Genomic DNA, 12,283 nt, shown 5'->3' on the forward strand with positions numbered 1-12,283 from the left:
TCGTGTTGACTGAAAACTGCTGACAAGTGGTCTGTGTTTACTTAGGTCCACCACAAGAGTCACAACCCTTTCCATCCTCCGTTTTTGCTCTGTGAGCCAAACAAAATCCTTTGGAGGGCTGCTAATTATACTGGCTTAAAAAAAAAAAGTGTCCCTCCGATTCGTTTCTCAATTTGACATTTGACCCACTTGGGCAGCTGGTTGTGGTTGACCCCCAAATTACTTCCTCAGCGGGACTCTTTCTTCCTCCGCGGCGTTTTCCAGTCATAGGGAGAAACAGACTTCAATTAGTTCCACAGCCTGTGCTCTGGCTGACACTGCTACTACAAGTAGAGGGATGGAGTTACCTACCACAGAAAGACCGTAGAGGCACGATTTTCAGCCACACTCAGCAATGCAAATAAAACAATTATTATTATTATTATTATTATTATTATTATTATTATTATTATTATTATTATTATTATTATTATTATTATTATTATTATTATTATTATTATTATTATTATTATCCTTTAAATGAATGAATTCACAATGGGTGTTTCAGAAGAAAAACAGAGCTATCGTCTAGTTTGGAAGCTGATGTAAATATTACTGATTATTCTGTCTAAAAAGTTCAGACAAGCCCTTAATACAAATGAGAGAAGCAGTTATCAATGAAGGGGAAATACTTAAATAGGATAAAATCCGAGGCAAGTAGTTAGCGGTCTTGTTTCGTAATCGGATTCGACCGCTAAAGGTCTGGATTCGAATTGAGTGGATAGCTATCATGACTGATATTTCCAATTTTTTTTCTGCAGTTTTATCACTATCTTTAAATATAGATTGAATTTTTGTCGCCTTCCTTACACTTCCTTCCTCAGTGCTATTTTTTGTGTTGATTGTTAGGGATGCGCACGAGACAAGATTTGTGGCTGTCTCGTCTCGAAAATGTGCTGTAAAAGTGATGTCTCGACTCGAAAAATGTATATTTTTCTATTGGAAGAGTCGTGTCTCGACTCGAATTTTTTCAGGAAAATCCTGTCTCGACTCATCTCGTGCGCATCTCTGTTAATTGTTAACCTTTTGCTTACCAAATTTAATAAAGATACCTTTCATGACTTGCTATCAGAAATGGAGTGGGTCAAGGTTAGTGAGTGTGTCAATGTATCGTGGGTTAACAGGACGTGACCCACCGTGACACACTCTGACCCACCGACCCTCAATAACTCACCGCCCAGACAGGGTAGTGAGGTCACAGTGAATCAGAGTGGGTTATGATGTATCGTGGATCCAGTGAGTCAAGTTTCATTGAATTATGCCATATCTGGATAGTAGCTGCGATTGTTGGATTACTTCACTGTTAATTAAATTAATGTATTTTTTTTAACAAAAAGAAAAAAGTTAAAACACTATGGTTAAGAACAGGTCTATACTGCAATTCTGGTTGGGTTATTTTGAATGTAAGAAAATGCATATATATATATATATATATATACAGTGGCGGATCCAAGGGAGGGGCTATAGAGGCTATAGCCCCCCCCTTGACGCTCAGGTATACACTGGATAAAATGGGCTTCAATCCTGCTTTACACTGGATAAAACGGCAAAATATGGTTTAGGCCCTCCCTTGATCATATCTTGGATCCGCCCCTATATATATATATATATATATATATATATATATATATATACTAACAGTATCTCAAGGACAAGGAAGTAGGGGGCACATGGCTCAGTGGTAGAGCACTTAGTTCTGGTGGGTGGATCCTCGACCAAGATAGTTTGTGGTGGACAACATTGTGTGCATGGGTTTTCTCGGGGTACTTTCAAATTTTCATTTCACCGGTTCTTTCAGCACCATTTACCTATTTCAATCATCTATCCACCTTACCCTTAAGAGCATAATCGTGGGACGTTAAGCTGAAAGATTTCATTTTCAAGGGCAAAGGGGTTGGTGCTTACCACGCTATTCGAGCAATATTATTATCTTCATTGAACGTGGACTGTAAATCTGAAAGAGCCGGATTCACTATTAGGCCCTATATTCGGAATAGTCTACAATAGTGCGTGGTGACAGTGAGAAGGCAAATTTTCTTCGAGAAGGGAGGACAGGAAAGAAACCACATGTTCAGTACAAAGTAAAGTATAACTATAAAAATATGTCCATCTGGAGCAACTAATTTAGTGTTTTTGTCTGTATGTAGGCGTCTATGTAAAACTGCAGTTTGTAGTTGAGATGTTCCTTTGTGGAGCTAAGGATGGAGGAAGAAACATAGCTAATAGGTCTATTTTTCTTTCTGTAAGTGAACTAAACAAATGATTAAATTTTTATCTGTGTGAGTGAATAGTTCAAAGCGATTTCGTAGGAAGTTTATCTACATTTTCCTCGAAATTCATTTCAAAATCTTGATGAAGTTGGTACCCATTAATTGGATACTTGTGGGTGTCTTCGGTTTTAGTATGTAGACAGTAAAAATTAGGGATGCGCACGAGACGAGTCGAGACAGGATTCTCCTGACAAAATTCGAGTCGAGACATGGCTCTTCCAATAGAGAAATATACATTTTTCGAGTCGAGACATCACTTTTACAGGACATTTTCGAGACGAGACAGCCACAAATCTAGTCTCGTGCGCATCCCTAGTAAAAATTAAAATGAGTGGAATGAAATACCTAAATAACCATGGAACCAGGGGCAGATTAAGCGGGGGCTCAGAGGGGCCATAGCCCCGGGCCTCCAGGACAGGGGTCTCCACTCTGATCAAAATCTCAACTGACTATCTAAAAAGAATCATTAAGGTACAATCATCATCATAATATAAAATATGACAAAATATGAAACATAGATCTATTCCCTTAACCTGTACTTTCACAGAAATGTATTGGGTGAAGTCAGAAGGGGCCATATATTTTTTCTTGCCCCGGGCCTTCAGATGGGTTAATCCAGCCCTGCATGGAACTATAACAAATGAATTCAATTTTGGAACCACCTGATCATACATAGGCGCATCAGGAGCTCCTGAAGGCCATCAACTGCAGAAAATCTCATTTTTATACAAACAATCATGTTTATACATGCATAGAGTTAATTTGGACTATAATTATTGTTAGTCTCGGTATCATCTCTAATATTCCTGTCGAATGGTAAAGCAACCTATCAAAAGATGAAGATCCTAAAAAATAAAAAAAGAAAAGAATAGAAAAAAAGCACTGTATATACATAACGTACAATCCGGCACACAGGATTTTTTAAAAAATCAATTAGTGTAAAGAATTCTATGGAATATGGTTGGAGACTAAGAAACTAGGTGTATGTTAAGTCTACTACTAGCTTTCGTGAGTAATAATAACTATCAATAAAGATACTTTTTCCAGTAATTTTTCATTAACATATCTTTCTAACTCATCCACAGTTATAAGACCGTACGAGATTTAGGAAAATGCCCCCACCCCTCTAAGCCCGATTGCCGCCGATGCTTGGAGACAGAGAAAAGTAAACAACGTTTATTGGTATCTTTCTCTGTCGGAGACACAAACATCTTTCTTGGAAGAAGTGGGCGTGGATGATACGCACGCACCCTGTGTGAGTGGAATTAATTTAGCTCCGTGATGGAGGCACCCCCTGGGTTATCCTCAATCTGCGAGTGAAAAAGGTTCAATCGATACGTTTAAAACACTCCTTCCGTGCAGAGACTTGGCAACCCCGCTCGTTTTCCCGCCAGCTTCCGGTTCTACTTGCGCTGCTAATTTCCTGGCTAAGTGGCCGCAAATTATGACACCAATTCTAGCTGCTTCATTCTTATTGGTTGAGAATCATTCTGCGCCGATCCAATCAGCGCACCGACCATTACTCATTCCAACACAAAAGGTGCCGACAGGGCGGGACTATGGGACATATCAGCAACCAATGAGAGGGTACGAGATTCTCTACCATGTGACGAGTTGTTTGTGCTAGCCGCTGCGATGAGGAGTTGATGCGAGGGAACTGTGACTGAGGAAAGAATCAGTGACGCGAATCAGTGACAAAAAATTTCCAAAATTCGTACGCACGTAGAAAGAAGCGTTCTATTCTAGTTTTCTAATGAGGAAGTACGGTACTATTTGCTTAATGTATAAACAGATAAATTAAGACCGAAGGAACGATTCAAAAATTACTTTAAAAGAATGCAATTTATGATGATAAAAAATAAAAATAAATGAAAGTTGAAGCCTTTTAATTTCACGCTTCCTTTTAAGATTTAAAAAGATCTGAAGAGTTTGTTTAACACTCGTACGACTAAATCTATTCTTCGAAAACAGTCTAAAATCATAGGAGTCAAAACATGGATATTTTCTAAGTTCATACTCATCTCTCGCTTAAGGCATGAATGTGCTGTATTGTATTTTTACCATTCATTTCAGATTATCACTCATATTCTGCTATTCACTTTTTTTTTTTCTGAAAAATCATCAACCAAACTCATCGGATCTGGATCAAACTTGGCATGGAAATAGAACTGACTATAAGGATTTACTGTAAAAATGAGTGAGGTAACTTCTTCTGCAATTGGGAAACTGATAATTACTAGTCACAATGCCTTTTAGCCTAAAGGGGAAAATATGGGATATTAAACTAAGAAATAGTGCCTGGAAAGGGTTAACCAAATCCGAACCAACCAGAAAAGCTTCCTAGCTCAACATACATTTGTAAACTTTCTCTATAAAACTGTGCTTATTTAACAGGTAAATTATTGAGGTAGCATGAAGATTTGATCTTACATTTCATTTGTACTCTTTCTTTTATAAAAGGGGGCACAGTGACTCATGGACGTCTCTGGCGGGGGGGGGGACGAGGAGATGCGTCCCCCCAATATTTCGAAGTACAAAATATTCAATATTTTATTCTAATTTAATTTATTTACTAAGGATAGAATAACATGTAAATAATAGTCTGATAATTATATTTATTTAGGTATATAATGTATTATTCTGGCTGTGAAATTCTTAGCCGATTACAAGAGTTGTTGATATACTTTAGGGAGCCTGTGAAGGTAAGAAGAAAGGTAACAAATGTTGTCGAAGATAATAAACAGGTTGGGCTAGGTAGTACCATTTAAATCACTTTATTTGATGCCCCTCCCAATTTCATATGCCAGAGACGCCAGTGCAGTGACTTAGTGGTAGAGCTCTTACTTTTGGTGTGTGGGGTGTCTGGTTCGATCCCTGCCCAAGTAAGTTTGTGGTGGGCATCTTGTCCGTGTTTTTTCTCGCGTTGCTCCCGTTTCCTCCTACAATTTCATTCCACCAAGATTTCCTTGCCTTAATCATCCGTCTCCTTTAGCCTAATGGGTATAATCCTTGGACCTTAAGAGTCTTCATCCCGACGAAATTAAAATACCGCTAATTTTACAGTAATTATGTGATATCTTCAAATAGATAAAAGATAATCGAAATGTGGAACAAGACCGCCCTAGACAATATTATTTTACATGAGAAACCCTTATCACGACTCACTTATCTGCTTTCGATTTCGAGCCACTTTGAAAATCGGCATTTATTTTCGCGTTTCTAAACAGCTGAAATCGGAAAGCCACTAAGTGACTTGTGATAACGGTACCTCACGGAAAATAATATTGTCTAGGGCACTCTTGTTCCATATTTCAATTATCTTTTATCTATTTGAAGATATCACATAATTACTGTAAAATTAACGGTATTTTAATTTCGCCGGGATGAAGACTCTTAACTGAAAGATTTCGTTTGATTTCATTTTCTTTCGCTTGTAAAACCAGTCGTTCTATTATTTCCTCTGAAAATATATAGGGAAGTATTTTACAATGTATTTATCGTCTTTTAGAATGTAGAATACTACCCGTTCAATACTACAAAGATGTTGTGGCTTGTAATATTGGACCCCCTCCCCATCGCTTGAAAAATCTCTGGGTGCGCACCTTACAATAGATACAATGTACCGTCAATTATCATCCAATTCATTTGGTTTACAGGTGGAGAGTTCATATATTTTCACCTGGGAGGGTATGAAATACTTTGGAGAGGAGAAACTTTTCCTGTAAATATATACTTACTTTAACATTTTAAATAAATCTAGAGCTTATATTTACATTGCCAGGGGAATTAGTTCATAAAATCTTCTTTGAATTCACTGCTGTTTGTGAGCACATGTGTGTCAAGTGCGTGTGGTCCCTGATGTAATTCATGGCGGTGGGACAAAATTTTCGGTGCTTACTCATTGTTAATCGGTTCGCCCACGGCACGAGGCGTATTCTTCTATTTTCTCTTCTGTCAATATTCTACAAAATCCTTTCAAATATTCTATTAGCAAGATTGACCCCATACGCAGATGAAATTATTGGAGATTATCAGTGCGGATTTAGACGAAATCGATCAACTATCGATCAAATATTTACCATTCGATAAATACTCGAAAAGAAGTGGGAATACAATATCCCGGTACATCAATTATTTATTGATTTTCGGAAGGCGTAAGACTCGGTTAGGAGAGAAACATTGTACAACGTCCTTACAGAATTTGTAATACCACAAAAGCTAATTAGATTAATTAAGGTATGTATAAATAGATCCGAAAGTAAAGTCCGGGTAGGAAAATTTTTGTCCACGAGCTTTCGTCAAGAATGGCCTGAAACAAGAAGATGCGTTGTCGCCATTATTATTCAACTTTATCCTGGAATACGTTATAAGAAAAATCAAAGATAGCAACCAGGGCCTAGAATTGAACGGTGTTCACCAGGTTATGGCGTATGCTGATGATGTAGAAAATAAATTTAACAGAGGATGATACGAGAACAATAGAAAAAATGAAATGAAATCTATGAGTTTTACGTCCCACGGTTATGCCGGTTAGGCTAAAGGAGACGGTGAAGATGAGAAATTAATGAAATGGTGGAATGAAGAAAGTGGGAGGAAACGGGAGAACCCCGAGAAAACCCACGCACACGGTGTTTGTCCACCACAAAGAGGAGAACAATAGAAAGAAATGCAGAGATCTTATTAAACGCTTGCAGGGACATGGGTTTAGAAGTAAATGCAGAGAAAACTAAATACATGGAAGTGCGTCGGGACCGTAATACGGCAAATTATGGATGCTTTAAAATATTAAATAATACTTTTGATAAAGTTAATATTTTCAAATATCTAGGATCAATATTAACAGATGAAAATCATATTCAAGAAGAAATTAAATGTCGATTAAAAGCAGGAAATTCGTGTTATTATTCAGTTCAAAATCTCTTGTCGTCGCGAATTCTGTCGAGGAATTTGAAGCTTAAAATATACAAAACGATAATCATGCCTGTTGTTCTATTATGTATATGGTTACAAAACATAGTCGCTTACTCTGAGGGAAGAACATAGACTGAAAGTATTTGAGAACAAGATCCTGAGGCGAATATTTATCGGACTCAAGAGGGACGGGAATGGGGAATGGCGGAAACTTCATAACGAGGAACTACATAATTTATCCGGTTTACCAAACATTGTTAGGGTCATCAAGTCTAGAAGGCTTAGGTGGGTAGGTCATGTAGCTAGGATGGAAGAAAGTAGTAACGCTTTCAAAGTCTTGACTGGAAGACCAATCGGAAAACGACCATTAGGAAGACCTAGGCGCAGATGGGAGGACAATATTAAGATGGATCTCGCAGAAATAGGAAAACAAAGTAGAAACTGGATCCAGTTGGCTAAGGATAGAAGTCAATGGAGAGCTTTTCTGAACGCGACATTGAACCTCCGGGTTCCATAGGCCATAGAGTTAGTTAGTTAGAAACAAATACACATACCGAGTTGAGGCGTCTTTTTCACGATAACTTTTGAGACGAGACGGCCTCAACTGTCATCTCGTAGGAGGCAATTGGAGGGTTTCTTAAATTAGAAGTAGTGAAATCCAGTCTAAAACGCCAAGAATAGCAGCAAAATGAGGGATTCGATGTGTTGCCATCAATAGTCAACCTGTAGTTGTGTAGCAGGAGGGAGTTTTAGTGTAGTTATGTTTCAACTTAAAGAAATCAGTATTACAGAAATGAATACTGCAGTAAATCAGAAATGAGTACTACATAAAATATTGTTGACAAATTTGAGCACTCATGCAGCATAACAACATTCTAAAAAAAGCCTGACTGCAGTATGCGAGGTCAACATATGTCTCCAACGAACTGACGCAACTCGACAACGCAACTCAACGAACTGACACAGTATTTCGCTCATAGATGTCACTATATGCTATGGACGCCTTATTACCATTGGCACGATATACCAGCGTCAGATTTGAAACTTTTAGAAATATCCTCGTATTTCAATCCATTGCTCGATGAAGGCTCCACAAATTTTTGTCAATTGTTTTTTCTCATCCATATATATCAGTGCTGTCCAAATGGCGGCCCGCGGGCCGCATGCGGCCCGCCAAACCATTTTCTGCGGCCCACAAAGTTCTCAGGACTTATGATTGTTATTACTCACACTACTTTCATTTATATTTATTCATTCTTTTAATGTTTCCACTCTTCTTTCGAAATAAAGAATTCATTTAGCGCTTCTGTACTACAAAAAGGCGCGGGCATCCACGGCAAAACGTTTCCTTAACTTTTGAGAGTTTGGTCGGAAAAGAGTGTCAATGTTTGGTGGTACTTATTTGTGTGAAAGTGTATTTTTCATCATTAAAATTGTAAAGAATCGCTTCAGAAGCTGCCTTAGAGATTCTTCTCTTTTACATCTGCGCCTCACAACAACAGGAATGGATGTAGATATGCCACCCTTGTAAGCGCTGCTATTGACCATTATCTGTCATATTGAATAGGTATGTAATATTTCAAATACATTTTTTTACATTTTTCTTTTGTAGTATAATAATAGTTCCTATTATTATTATTATTATTATTATTATTATTATTATTATTATTATTATTATTATTATTATTATTATTATTATTATTATTATTATTATTATTATTATTATTATAGGCTGCGGCCCTCTCCTTTACTAGTAAAGACAGTTATGGCCCTCAGGCTCATTATAGTTGGACACCACTGATATATATCTTGCAATACGCAATCCTTGTTGCATGAAGTTGCCTTATAGATAGTCTTTTATCTCTGGGATCAAATTCAAAGCATTTGTCGTCCATCTTTTAGATAAAGGTGGAGTTAGATCCTATTCTTGGGACGCTGCTATTCTCTCGATATATCTTACTGTTCTTGATGTAATTGTGAACTTTGTGACCGGTGACGTACCTGACCTGGTGACCCAAGAAGAACCAAAGGTCAAGAAACTTCGTCATATACAAGAACATCAGATCTGCTACCATAATTCTAAGAAGGGATCAATATCGCCTACTATCACCTTGTGCATCAACTTTGAATAGTAATGAGCATATGCAAGACCAAGACCAAGACCCGGGTGGTCTTGGTCTTGTTCTTGGTCTTGCATATTCAGTCTTGGTCTTGGTCTTGCACACCCAGTCTTGGTCTTGGTCTTGCTGCAAGAGTCTTGTAAGTCTTGCTTTTTTTTTAAAAAAAATATGCTTTTCATAGGTAAATTTTACTCCGGATAAATTCTACAATGAGCCAATAGTAACGGAAATACAATGTATGTTTCTAAATATAATATACTTTACCTTCGTGTAAGTATGATGATAATGTACAACATAGACGATAACCTTTTTTTTTTAATGGGTCCCCACGCTTCACTACTTATAAAAAAATTACAACGTTTCGTAATCTTTTTACATTTTTTAACACATTCAATACTCCACTGGTTCCAAAATTGGGGAGGCTACCCCTGAGACGCATGAAAGAAAATCAAGACGGCACAGATTCGTAAAATACCATGATTGCTAAATTAGTTTTGCACTCTAAAGGCGACGTATATATCTTTTTATTTTCAACCACACTGAGAAAAAAGGACTAGGATTTCTGTGTGCATACATCGTATTTACGCGGGGGCGCTTCTTAAGTAATGTAATTTCATGTATAAAAGTACAGCAGGTGGGAACACCATGCCAAGTCTGGAGTTCGGTGTCGAACTACATTCGCTGTGATTGGATAATTTTATTCACATGATTGATTTAGTGTTAAAAACTATTACTCTTGTAAGGTAGGGAGTCACAGATTTAGAAAGAACCAAGAGGGGACAGTCGTAGGAAGGTGGTAACAATGTTATATACGTAAGTTACCACCGTCGGAATGGGAATGGCGTTAATTCTAGATTTCAAATGGTAGTCCCACAATACAAAATTTTCGCTGGACGGTGGTGTAGATCGTACTACGGATGAAACAACATTACTTGATGTGGTGACGCACGTAACCTGGTGAAAACAGCATTTACATGCCGACTGGATTATGCATTTTTCTCCGTGCAATATTAGCAAATCTTTGTATTGAACAAACTTTCAATTAAATATCGAGATTTTGTTTTACTGACTCCAATATGTACTCTATGGAACAGAAACATGGACTTACGCAAAAGCGATGAAAAAATATTCGAAAAAAGGAGAGAATTAGCTGGGTTGAACGGAAAACAAATAAGAAGGTGTTAGAAATAGTAGCAGTAGGGAAGAAAAGAAGAATTTTAGATGTAATTAAGAGGAGAAAAAGGAACTCATTGAGACTTTGACTGAGGAGGAATTTATTATGAGGGACGTGCTAGAGGGTATGGTGGAAGGAAAGAGAGGGAGGATCGAAGGAGACTGTAATTGAAGGAAGGTATTAAAACAGAAAATAGCTACGTCAAGACGAAGAGACTACCTGAGGTCCACCGTATATCGAAGCTTTTGAGTTGCAACAAGTGACCTGCCAATAATGGCAGAATAGCTACGATGATGATGATGTTTGCAATATTGGTCAAAAAAGAGAAAGAAAAATTAAAATAATAACGATTACAATCAAACCTCTTAATAATTTAAGATAATTTGATTGAAAACTGAAAACGACTCAACTATCCATGTCTTTTGTGTAAATTCATTTTATACAAATACTTTGGACCTATATTTGAAATACAAAAACACAGCATCAAACTCTAAATTATTTGAAATAACTGTACAAAATCACTCTTACTTGTGAATATGGATTATTTATTGTTGTATAATGTTACATCGCTCAATTCTCGTGTGCCATATACCTGAAGAGAATAAAAGTTATATTAATAAACTATTATTCGACGTATAAGTACCCGCCCATGAAATCAAACTTGCAGTCACATACACTAAGTTTTTGTCAATGTCATGAAAATGTTATTTCGATATTAATTTTTTGAGCACACATTAAACATTTCTAACGAATGCTTGATCCTTGGAGCCAAGGCCATACCCAGGTAGTCGGCACCTATGGTGTATGGAATTACCGATGTTCAATACTATATTTCTCTTTAGTTTTGGAAGAAAAACAAAAACACTAATATGTTTTGAAATAATGTAATATCTAGTTTTACGTGCCACGATTATACACCGAGGCTAAGGGAGATGGTGATGATGAGAAATGTATGAAATGATGGAATGAAGAAAGTAGGAGGAAACGGGAAAATTCCGAGAAAACCTTCACACATGGTCTCTAGCCACCAAAAAATCTCACATCCATGGGGCTATTTAAAGCAAGAGGTATACAAGAACAATTCTCGAACTATTCAAGACCTGGAAACGAACATTCGCAGTCCCATTGAGAACATTAACACTTTCCCTCGCCGAGTACTACAAGAATCAGTTAAAAACTCGCGGGCCCTTTTTTCTTCCCACTTTGAACCGGAACATGAAAATGCGATTTTCTCCATGTTTGCCTGCACCGATTTTGAAAATTACTTCACTAATCTTCGTAAAGTTGGTGCCAACCTGGTGAAACGTGTGAACCAGTGTTTGAGTCAAAACAGGGGACACTCCCAGGATCCGCTTTGACATTGTGGACCTCAAGTACTGTTTTACAGATTGCATAAGGAAAAAACTGCAATTGAAACTATTTTTAATGTTTCAAAATTTTCTAATAGAGAATTAAATGCAACGCTTACCACAAACTTTCAAAAACATATAAATAATTATTTTCGTCACTCAAAAAACTGGGGAGGCCTAGGCTCCTCCGGCCCTAGGTTAGATCCGCAATTGGAAGATTGATTGATTATAGAATAATCTCTCTTCTAAGCATCGATGCTGTATGAGGCGGGACCTACCTACAGTTAAAAGTGGGATCAGAACAGTAAAGGAGCTAAAAAGGGAGCTAGGGGACAGGCCTCGCTCAAACGCTTACCCCCAAGTACGCCCCTGCTCAGTAGTGGCTATGTTACTACTAACTAAAATATTAAAGGAGCAATA

At 37.5% G+C, this 12,283-nt stretch overlaps 1 protein-coding gene across 2 annotated transcripts in view; it reads left to right on the forward strand.

Moving 5' to 3' along the window:
• Positions 1-12,283, forward strand: part of unpg (homeobox protein unplugged) — a 185,249-nt gene that overhangs the window by 109,565 nt on the left and 63,401 nt on the right. The window lies entirely within an intron of this gene.

This window comes from Thermobia domestica, chromosome 13 (genome assembly GCF_964235325.1).
Source record: "Thermobia domestica chromosome 13, izTheDome1.hap1.1, whole genome shotgun sequence".
NCBI classification, from domain to species: Eukaryota; Metazoa; Arthropoda; class Insecta; order Zygentoma; family Lepismatidae; genus Thermobia; species Thermobia domestica.